General features: G+C 37.1%; 2 protein-coding genes across 4 annotated transcripts in view; one reads left to right on the forward strand and one right to left on the reverse strand.

Annotated features, from left to right (window-relative positions):
• Nucleotides 1-12527, forward strand: part of LOC149535981 (uncharacterized) — a 114049-nt gene that overhangs the window by 42132 nt on the left and 59390 nt on the right. The window lies entirely within an intron of this gene.
• The window catches only part of LOC149535982 (putative protein S-acyltransferase 6), a 108461-nt gene that overhangs the window by 41475 nt on the left and 54459 nt on the right, over nucleotides 1-12527 (reverse strand). The window lies entirely within an intron of this gene.

The raw sequence follows: 12527 nt of genomic DNA on the forward strand, positions 1-12527 counted from the left end.
ACGTTCAACTACACTGTTCTGTTGTGGCATGTGGGGTGTGGTGAACTCACGTTGGATGCCATGTGTATCCAAGAAGTTGGAGAAAACATTAGAACAAAATTCCCCCCCAATGTCTGATCTAAGAGTAATAATAGATTTCCCAGACTCTTTTTCAACTAAGGGTTTAAACTTCTGAAATACAGTAAATGCATCGGATTTCTTTTTAAGGAAATACACCCACATTTTTCTACTGAAATCATCTACAAACAACAGAAAATACCTGTACCCAAGAACAGAAGGAGTGGCCATAGGGCCGCAGATATCAGCATGAACAAGCTGAAGCACTTGAGAAGCTTGCCAGGAATCGCCACTGGGGAAAGGTGTGCGATGTTGCTTCCCAGCCTGACATGCATCACAAACTCCAAGGTGTTGGGTTTGAATCTCTGGCAAACCAAGAACAAGCTCATCCCGAGCAAGTTGTGAGAGATAATGCACATTTAAGTGCCCATATCGCTGATGCCAAAGTGTGCTGATGGAAGATCGCCGAGCAGCCATAGCTAAGTCCTGAGAATCACCAGAATCAGTAAGTCTGAAAAGACCATGATCCTCAAGACCAACTGCAACAGTAGACTTAGTCGCCCGATCAGTGATGGTGCACTGATGTGAACTGAAGGTGACTGCCAAGTGTGGAGAATGTCGCAGCAACTGACTGACCGAGAGTAGATTTAGTTCCATCCCTAGAACGTAGTACACATCAAGGAATATGAGCTTCCTCCCAACAGACTAAATTTGAATGTTACCTTTACCAACAACCATGTACTCTTCTCCACCACCAAAGATAACAGAATCTGAATAAGGCTGGTAGTCAGTAAACCAGTCTCTGCGGTGAGTGAAATGTCGAGAGGCACCTAAATCAATGTACCAGGCAGATGACTGCACATGATCTGCGGGTCTTTTAGCCATGAAGGCATAAAAGGCAAATTTCGCTTGCTCAATGTGCTCTGCACTGTTCACTTTGGGTTGCAAACTTGATTGCTTAGACTGGGCAGCTAAGCGTTTCCAACATGTAACCTTCATGTGACCATACTTGTGGCAATAGTTGCATTGAATGTTCTTCTTTTTGATACCATCGGATGCTGGAGTAGAAGACTTCTGCTGAGATGGTTGCTGAAACTTGCCCTTATCCTTCTGAAAGGATTTCGCAGCAAAGGCTTGCTCAGTGGAGTTGGAACTGGAGCTGCTACCGAACTGTTGTTTCCACCGATCTTGCTGAAGTAGTAGGGTGCAGAGATCAGTGACCTTTAGATCAACACCAGTAGATGTGATGTTGAGAGTCTCGATAAAATGCTCATAGGAATTTGGTAAACTCCGAAGAGTGATTACCACAATATCCTCTTCCTCCATCTTGCGACCGATGGCAAGTAACTGATCACGGATTTCCTGAATCCGATTCAGGTGTGCCTAGAGCGAGGTGCGCTCATCCATGACAATAGAAAACAGAGTGTTTTTCAGAAAGAAGGCTCTGCTCTTGTCGGAAGTCTCATGAAGACCTTTGAGATGTGTCCAGATTTCGGCCGCTGTCTTGTCGAATGGAATCTGAGAAAGCTGGTCATCAGCTACGAAGAGTTTGAGAAGCATTACTGCCTCTCGATTGTTCAGATCCCATGTATCTTGATCAGGACTCGGAGAAATCGGACGCTGCTTAACACCCAGAACAAGTTGATCAGTGTTTCGATATTCGAAGATTGCGATGATGCGCTGCTTCCAAGTTCCATAATTGCGACCATTGAATTTGGAATTATGCTTGAGCAGAATATTTGTCAGAGATGCCATGGCACGTTTTTCAATGAAAAACTGTGAAAATCTGTGAAGGCATGTTCTTCGAAGCAAAAATACGGAAGACCCAGAAGAATCAGAGAATGACCCAGAAGAGAGCTCGAAAAACCTAGAAGGAATCTGCTGTCGTTTTCTGAATCCGCTGGCTCGAAAATCAAGGCACAAAAATCAAGGCACCCAGAAAAGATGGACAACCCAATTGAGCTCTCGAAAAACCCACCAAGAATCTGCAAACAAAATATTTTTTCGACCCCAAAAATTAGGGTTTCGAAAAAAAGGCCCTAGCTGAAAAAAGCTTGAAAAAACTTTAGATTTCTTGATAAAAAATGGTCGAATCTGCTTCCCAGAGCACGATGACAGAATGAGACGGCTAAGAGCATGAAGATTTGATATAGAAACATGCAGATATTCACCCCAAAAACGCGAGTCTGCTAGTCGCGCGGCTGTTAGAAACGATCTCAAAAAAAAAAGTCTTAGATAAAGATCTGAACCAAAACTGTCGATTCCGCGTCTTTGGTAGGAAGTACAAACCCCTGCAACTACAACATGAGCCTCTAAATCGCGCGGGTGCAGGCTGAAGACGCGAAAATGGAGTGTAAAAAAAAACGCGATTTGCAGAGGATGTTAGGCAAAAGAAATTGCGATTTTCAGATACCAGCTGAGAATGGTACAAAACGACCACGATTTTCATGCAATTTGTAGACCCGAGTTCAAAATTTCTCTAGACAGAAAACCTAGGCGGGTTTTTGGAGAAAATAGCTGAAATAATTTTGGAAAAATTTAAACAAATAATTTCAAGAAGAAATTATAAATTTTAACAAAAAAATTTAATCATTTAGCTCTGATACCATATTACGAGGTAATTGGTAAATGCTTGTTAATAACAGAGATCGAAAGGTCAATTTATACAAAAGAATAAGACGATGTTTCCTTAGGAAACGATCGTAAAGAATAGAAACATTCTATTCGAGAGAAAGCAAAAAACGAAAGCAAACTAAAGCTAAAGATATTTACAAGATAACCATTAACTAATAATAGATGTCTTATCTATTATTGTAATACAAATTGCACTTTAATTCCTAAGGTAGGGAGACAAACTCGACATAGATACCAAAACAATATCTATATCTATATCTATGAGCGAGTTTAAAATGCCATAAATGACCCTATCCACTTATCTGACATTTAAATTGTTTACGGAATTTAAAGATGATTATAAAGGACGAATAAACTGCAGTTTTTAAATTCGCTTTTTCTCAATTTAAATAAGAGATCGCTGCCATTTGGAAAACACATACCAAACATTATAGCAGTGCTATTACATTGGCAGAGATCCTCATAACCTTAACATGGTATCAGAACAGGCTGCAAATGTAAGAAAATAAGAGACACAATGCCGATCCCATGGTTACAAAATAACAACAAATTGGAATATGAAATGCATTGTCTATGACTGTCTGCTGAGCACCGAAGAGACTTCACTTGCATGGCTTGTTGGGATTTGAAAGGTTCAATACTGCAGAATATATAAAAATTCACAAAAAACCATTGAAGAGGACCCCACATTGACATCGGGAGTGTCAAAGAGTTTTAAAATCATCTTTCCCTGCAAGACATACACATGGATACAACAACTAGAACATATTGTACCTAAGGGAGGGACTTATATTTGCAGTATTGTCCATGTTGTTGTCAAAACTGCCTTATAAGAATGGAGGAATGCAGCAGGGATAACATACAAATCAGATACAATCGGAGTCCAATATGAATAAATTAGCACTTTGAGTGTTGAAGACAATAGCCCATTCTTTTATTGCTTTCCTGAGATAATTATGTTGAGATAATGCTGGAGCAAATTTTTGAAGAAATATATTTCAACGAAGGTTATAGATTATGCCAGGATTAAATACCGTCAAAATGAAGTGTTCTTTTTGCTAGTGCGGCAATCATCAACATTTTAATTTACATTTGCTTTGATTCTACTTCAGCGAAAGCGCATCAAAAGTGGACACTGATGAATAAGGAGATTTAAAAAAACATTCTGAATAAGTCACAGATGAAGAAAAAAACCAAGCTGGTGATAAGGACAACTACATCAATAATAAAGACATAATAGCAATTAAGACAATTAGTAATCAACTACACAGGATTGTAGATGAGATAGCAAATAAAGTTCATGCAATCGTAACATTCAATGCTTGGGAGGAAGAATTGTTCTCCAAAGGCATTCAACATCCATATAGAAGGAAGCATGGACATCATGATACAAATTTATTCATTCCTTAGACCAACAAAAATATATTAAAATGTCAGACTAAGGCATGGAAGACTATTGTGCAGCAAGGAGAATACATGACAGAAACACGACAATAGTACACTAACACTTTGGTGTTGATAATCATATAATTGATGCTAAGGGGGAACTCAATGATAAAGTCTATCCACCAGTGAATCATCTCCAAACGAATGAGAAGGGATTTGGGTAAACGATCAAAAGAGATCATTTAAGGATGAATTATGTTGAATAGCCAGTTTGATTTAAATCATCACATTTAAGTGATTATGTTTATAAATGACAAGCGATTATATATAGGAGTTCTTCTGCCAACAATATAAGTGTAAACAACACACTCAAACGGAATACAAGAAGATCTATAATCTACTTCAAACAATAATATCTGCAAGTAATTGATTAGAAGACATGATCAAAATGTTGTCCAAATCAAATTGGTGAGGCAAAGGAATAATAAAGAAAGAAAATACTAAGAGGTAGAAGGTTTTCAATTTTTCATTGATGAGATTAATTGGTATGAGAAATTAGTATTTGGCAGAAGAAACTTGTATCAAGGATGTTGATGTGAAAATAAGTATTTATTATCCTTTCAGTAATACATTTATTTACTCACTATAGTCTCTTTCTTGATTGTATTTCTATACATACTATTAGAGCTATTTGCCTTGATCTTTCTTTTTTTCTGAGAATGTTCTTGCATGAAAAAGACAGAGATTGAGATTCTTAGGGAGACTGACATTTCAGGCAACCTTGAAAGAGAGGAAGCAGAAAGAGGATATGATTCAGTGAACCTTTGGTGGTCTTGATCATATTGATTCAGAGCAAGTAAAGCATGTTGAGATGGATTCTCAAGTGATCAATAAGTTGTAGCTGTCAATAGAATGGTTTTGCTGATCAACACAAAATTCAGATACTTCAAAGTGCACTATAAGACTGAGGTGTGAGTTATTTATGTGATCAGTGGCTGAATAGAAGCACTGTATTGGAGTGCCTTGTTATAACTTGGACAAAGCTATGAAGTAAGTTAATTCTTCAATCCAGTGATGCTTATACAGTGATGAATGACAAAATCAACATTACTGAATCATAGAGTATCAGGTGATGCTTTCTTGATTATTGTTATAAACCAACTCACAAACAGAAGTCAATATTCTTCTTGTTGCTGCAGCCTGAGTATATAGACATCTTCAAGATTTTCTCTTGAACTATGATTACTTGATTATTTCTTTTAATACTCCTTGGGTAGTTAAGTACTACCATTTTTGAAGGATGTGTAAAGTTCTTTATACAACATTTTTGTAAATAGTTTGTTCAATGATTGATCGGTATCTAAGCGAATCTAATGTCAGCAAGAATATAATTTTATTTGAGAGATTATCCCCATTGTTAAATGGAGCGATGCATAGTTACCTTGGTAGAACGATCAAATTGGATATTGGAAGAGGACCAATACTCAAAAGGAAGAAAGAAGTAGATTACATTAAGAAGGATGTTTATTTTCTCTAGAATCTAGGAAGTTGGGTTTGGACCCTGGAGCTCAAGTTTGGCTCCGGATTCATTTGGGTCCAGATTTGAGCCCAAGCTCGCTGCAGGTCCAGGTAGGGTCCTTATTTTGGACTGCGGGTCCGCCAAGAAGTTGGGTTCGGACCCTAGAGCTCAGGTTTGGCTCCGGATTCATCCGAGTCTGAATTTGTGCCCAAGTTCGTTGCAAGTCCAAAATAAGGACCCTGCCCTAGTTGAACCTTAGTGAACCCCTAGCGAAACCGGGAGGACTCGTGGCAAACCTTGGAGGACTTGTGGCGAACCCGAGAGGACCCGTGAGTTTCTCTTATTTTTCTGTATATATATATATATATATATATATTCTCACAAACCCACCAACGAACCCAAATGGGAGAAAAAAATTGCTCGAACCCACGAAGCCAAACTCGAACCTAAATTCGTCCCCGGACCCGAATTGGTAACTTAGTCCATAATTACAAGCAGAATTAATTTTTAGATGCTTCTAAGGTATTGAAAAATACCTTCGAAAAGAAGCTTGTCATATTTGAAGCAAAATTCTGTGAATGATATAAGAGTGGACATTTCACATTTTGGGGGGAATAATAACCAATGATTCATTCCCACTTGAACCATCTTTAGAGGGGAGATGTTAGAGAAGAGATACTATCAGAGTTCCGATTGGAAGCATCCTTAGTGAGGAGATGATTCAAAAGAGGAAAAGAAGATTGGTATATTAGGCATGCTACCAAATATTGCAAGACTCATGCCAGTAGCTCCAAAGAGGTTTTGATCAAGGATTCATTGGTCATCTGATGATCATGCTGGATAAAGTGAGGCTCTTGAAGCGAATATCTTTGATGATTGACATTATGACTATCCTTTTATATCAAGAAGAAGCCTGACATTCCATTAGAGGCAACCTTGGACACATAGAGGGAGCAAATAGAGGATATGTTTCATTTTACTTTTGAGGATCCTGATCATTCTTATTCAGAGGGAATCTGACACTCTACCAGAGGAAACCTTGATATTACATTCAAAAAAAGAAATCCTGACAATAAGGTCAAACGGTTGATGCATGTACTTGGAGCTTAAGATATAAGCCACATTATCATAAATGTTGGCATCACGAAGCCTGGGGATAAATCCATAGGTATTACATTCGCTCATGTTACTATGAAATCAGACAAGTACATTTATGTACAAGAAACTACTATGAATATTGTTGTGATCAAAACAGAGAGTAGCCAGAAGATCTGCCAATTTGGACCTTTGAAAATAATGATTCAAAGGAAGTAGACCATGGAGATGGGTTATAGACAAGGTACATTATCACTAGAGTATAGAAAATTGATATTCTCACCAAGTCTCATACCAAAGAAGAGACTAGCTTGGAGTTGTGCACAATGAAGCCCTTGACGAGCAAGAGTCTTAGCATCAATGATTTTTTGAAATGTACTTGTATTGGATTATTCTCGATCAGAGAGAAGCTTAAATTGGAACAGTTCCACCATCTGAGAGTAGTTGTGATGGATCCACCTTCTAATATGGTTCATGGTGGATGTCATGTGTGTGACAGCATGACAACACCACCTAAGAGAATATGTGGTGACTTTGTGTTAACTCTTTTTTCATAAGTGTGGCTATGACTTTATGGGCCACCCTTTGTACATTATTGAAAGGTGAAAATCTTTCAGACAATATACACTTGTATCTAACATTATAAGATGACAACTTTACAATGATTAGTTCTCTATCGTGATGAATATAATGTGATTGATATTCATGGACATGTCATGATAGTGATGCAGGAGCTTTTAGTGGTTTTTTTAAAGCTTTTTCCTTAGTTTTTAGAAAGTTGGTTTTTATTAATAACCTCAAAATATTACTTCCAATTTCGAATGTTAGTTGGCAATTCATCTTATCTCAGTTTTAGGAAGCTTCACGAAAAAAATCAGTTTTTTTCGAGTTGTTTTAAAAATTTACCAAAAATGGCAAAAAACAGTTTTATGAAAAAGAATTGGCAGAAATGGTAATTTCTTGTAATTTCTCATTGGAGGAGGAGGAGGATTTGGAAGAATAATAAAGAAGAATTTAGAATTCTCAAATTTATTTTGTACTCTTTCTATATTATGCTTATGTTAATTATTTGAGGAATTTTCGCTGCATCATCTAGTATCAGAGCACAGAAGGTCTGGGAAAAGGAGATTTTTGTATTTGTGTAGTTGTGAGTTTATGTTTATGCAAGTTGAGAAGAGGAACTAGTTTCCAAAAATCAAGGTAGAAAAGAAAAGATCCAGTTGTGACGAAGGATGAACTCATTTGAAGAGCTAGATTTGTTGATGAAGTATTTGCATAAGAGGAAAGAAGAAAAGAAAATGAAAGAGAAAGAGAAGAAGAGGAAGGAGGAAGAGATGAGGAAATTAGAGTTGAAAGAAATGATAAGAAAATTACAAGAAAGTTGGCAACAATTAAGAAAGCTAATGGAATTAGAAATGCAAAAATGGTACCTACCAGTCAAGACGAAGATCACATGGCCTGTTCAGAAGATTATTCAAAAGAAGAAAATGAAAGAAGAGACATAAAATAAAGAAAGAGGTAGAAAATGAAATGGTGAGTATGCATACAACTATTTTGACATCAATAATTGAAGAAGACAAGGTATACACAATTCCAGAAGAGTCATGTGTCATTTTCAATTACCTGAATATGATGTTTCTACTAAGCAAGTGAAAATGCATGATGACAATAAGGTTTCTAATGAATATTTTTCAGATTTATTTTTTAATGCAGTAGATGCAAGGTTGCAAGGGTATTATCTGAATTGTGGTAATGATCAATATGTTGATATATTATATGTTGAAGACATAAATGATTATGGTACAAAGGTTTATACAGAAGTAGTGGAATTTTTTATTTTAAAGGATGAGAAGACGTTGAGTAGATTATGGGTTAAGAAAAATCAGAGGAAGAGGGATCTAGTGATAGTTGCAAAGATGAATGACAAAATGTTGAAAAATTGGAAGACTAGGAAGAAAGAATAAACTTGCATTCCTTTGAGTCAATTATATCAATGTTTGATACAATGGAAGGAAAAGTTCTAAAAAAAAGAAACTATACACATTCAAAAGACAACTTGCTCGAGCTGCATTCTTTCAACCAAAGGAGAATGATGCAGGAGCTTTTAGTGGCTTTCTAAGTAGGAGTTTTTAGTAGTTTTAAAAAAAAAAATTCCTTAGTTTTTAGAAAGTTGGTATTTATTAATAACCTCAAAATATTACTACCAATTTTGAATGTTAGTTGGCAGTTCATCTTATCTCAGTTTTATGAAGCTTCATGACAAAAATCAGCTTTTTTTGAGTTGTTTTAAAAAATTACCAAAAATGGCAAAAAACAGTTTTATGAAAAAGAACTAGCAAAAATGGTAATTTCGAATTTGTATTTAAAATTGTAATTTCTCCCATTGGAGGAGGAGGAGGATTTGGAAGAATAATAAAGAATAATTTGGAATTCTCAAATTTATTTTGTACTCTTTTTGTACTATGTTTATGTTAATTATTTGAGGAATTTTCACTGCATCAGATAGTATCTCTTGGACATTTTTGAAAATATCATGAGACTTGATATAAGTTGCAGATCATTATGTTCTTTATGAGATAATTATGGTGGATATTAAGTGACATAATATCCATGGATATGCCATGATTTGTTGTGGTAGACATCATGAGACGTGATATTAGTGCACATGCCACAACATGGATATATAAGAATGTCATGTGACTTGATATTCTTGAGTATATTATATCTTTAGATATCATGAGTTGGGTGAAATCTCTTTTCACAATAGATGACCTATTGCGATATACACTTGATTAGATCTTTATCTTCCCTAGCTAAGAGGGAGTGTTAAAGTATAATAGCTATGGTCAGATACATAAATGGTATTTAATAATTTATGCATATTTGTGTGTGTCAACATATACTATATATACTGATATATATCCATATATATGGATTGGAAAACAGTTCATCATCCATATACCATATCGTAGTTGTGAACCAAGTATTTTGGAAAATCTAATCTTGCAGATTATCTATAAATGTTTCATTGATTGCATATAATATTCAATCAGATTAAATCTGTTTAATATCCCATGATCGGTGACCACAAATTTATATATTATTTTAGTTAAGGATGTCTTAACTAATCCTGATTATGATTGGGTTTCATCCTTGCAATGAACCGTTGCATTTTGGAAGACATGTCCTGAATGGACATGTCTCCAACTTGTAGAGATGTGTCCATTCAAGGACATATCCATTGGAAATAATATGTATATTCAAGAATTGATATGCCTAAGAGACATCGAAATTCATTAATGTTATCCAAATAAGATAATATAAGATAAGATGAATTTATTAATGTCCAACAAAAGACCACCCATGGGTCTATGGGACTGAAAAGTGTACAAGAAGAAAGACAACCAACTACAAAAGCACCAAATGGTGCAAGGGAAAGAGCAAACAAGAAATAAAAGAAGCAAGGAACCACAACACAACGAGCCAATGACCAGGATTCCTTCCTCGGCCAAAAGAAGTCAAGCACCGAAGGGTACGGACTAGGGTGAGCAAGGGCCCCAAGCTGCCACCAAGAGCTACTGGGGGGTGTTGCTAACAACTATAACCACTGCGAGGCCTCACAGATCTGGAATGACTAGTGGTGATAGTGCTAGAAGGTCGCTTCATCCCACAAACAGGAGATGAGGGAGAGAAGAAATCAGTGATGACTTGAACTAGGGCCTCTCTCTGGGGGAATCTGCAAATTGTGGTCGTGGAACTGTGTAGTTTTTCTAAGATACAAAGCAAGGAACCTTTGGTCCATGTAGTTGAAAAAGGTCGTCAGGGAACTAGACTTTTTGAATAAGCAATAGAAGCTCCCTCTAATCTCGTAGTAGGCGGGTTAGTGAAAAATGAAATGGATCTCTGTCTCAGCCATAGCCATGGTGCACAAATGACAAGTCTAATCCTCTCTATCAATGTGATGGTCAGTCTGGATCCGAAGATGATGGGAACCAACTCTAAACGACCCAAGGGAGATGTATAAGGCATGGAACCAATGCTAAGAAAGATAGCTAGGGCGCACAATAATACTGTCTCGAATATCAAGTGCTCAGCATAAAAGGCCATCTTCGGACGTAAATGGTGATGCATTGTCTATAAATGTCAAGTCTGACAAGCTCGTTCAACTCCTATTGTGAGAGGAGGTGTGCAGGTGCATCCAGTGAGAACTGAAAAGGAGGGAGGTTGTCAATATCAATCCTGATTGAACCCAGTAATGAAGAAGCCTATGCAAACCAACAACAGGCACGGGAGGCCGGATCAGACTCAGTGACAGTGACTAAGGAACAATAAGCCAAGTACGAGTATCTATGTCGGTCGCCCATTGAGTTCACAAAGCCTCAAAGATGGTGAATAAACCAAATTAGATAAAAAATGGCGGCCAACCTGAACAGATGGGCCCCAAACTCAAACAAAATAAAACTATGAGGGGTGAGCCAATGACATTTGATAATATGTCAAAGCAACAGAGTTTGGACATGCTCAATGGTGGCCCAATCAAAGTCAACAAGAGAGGGACCCCAAACCATTGAGCCATAAAGAACCGTCAACCTGACCAAAGAGTCTAGGAGGGACAGCTTGGACAAAGTTTCCTAAAAGTGATGTTTGAAGCATTGTCTCTCGAGCATAGCGAGCGAGCCCAACCCCTTACTAACTCTAGGCTGGATGGTGGGTCTCAAACTGAAGGGAGTTCTAGAGAACTTGACCCCTAAGTGCACATAGGAAGTGGTAATCTCGATCTCCTCACCCTGGAAATAGAAGTGCAAGTGCAAAGTCTTCAAGTGGTTGAAGACCATAACCCGAGTCTTACTCAAGTTAACGAAAAGCTATCGGAGGTCACAAAAGGAAGCCAAGCCAACAAGAAGCCTCTAGAGACCCTCAGGGGAAGAGGCCAGAAGGATCACATCATCTACAAACAGGAGAATGGAGATCAGAACCTGATGCAAGTAGCAACCGTCAACGAGGAGCAAGGAGTGTCATGTCCCCATTTTGGAGGCAATTTGATTTAATTAATTTAATTAATTAGGTTGTCCAAAATAATGAATATTTTATGAGGATGACTAATTAATTATTTTAATTAAATAAATAAGTGGTACTAAGTTAATTATTTATAAAGTTATCAAATAAATAAATATAAAAAGGTAACTTTATATTTAATTAATTTAATAAAGTGACTTGAATTATAAAATATTTTATAAAGTCACTTAATAGATAAAATAAAATAATGTTCTAGAAGCTTCTGGAGAAAGTGGAGGAAAAAGAATAAATAGGCACCCCGGGCTTCATTCTAAGCATCCAGATATGTTTTTGTTGATGTTGATGTTTGTTGATGTGCATTGTGGAACCTAGGGTTTCTGCAATAGACACAACTGGCCATTGAGAACGAAAACTCTCAATTGGTACGCAATTTTGAGGGTGTGGAATATCACCTGAATTATTGCAGATTGGAGGTGACATTATAGTCATTTCATTGGGGTAAAATCTGTGGCCTAAGGCCAATTTTGAGGATCATTGATCATTGGAGGATTAGCTCGTGTGGAATTATTTGCCATCTACACCAAGCATTGCAGAACTGGAGAAATTCGAAAGGAAGCTGGAAGCACATTTTTATTCATAACTTCTTATTTCAAGGGAATCTGAATTTATGTTTGAGAGGGTTATACATTAACCCTAGGCGTTCCAAACCATACCAAATTTGGCACCCAATACCAAGCAGATTAATTTATAGCAGGGTCGTACAAACAGAGCCGTACTAAGGTTCGGGACACAATTTGCTAATTTGTCACAAACTGTTGAG

This window comes from Cupressus sempervirens, chromosome 10, assembly GCF_028749045.1.
Source record: "Cupressus sempervirens isolate cs-2001-9-10 chromosome 10, ASM2874904v1, whole genome shotgun sequence".
NCBI classification, from domain to species: domain Eukaryota; kingdom Viridiplantae; phylum Streptophyta; class Pinopsida; order Cupressales; family Cupressaceae; genus Cupressus; species Cupressus sempervirens.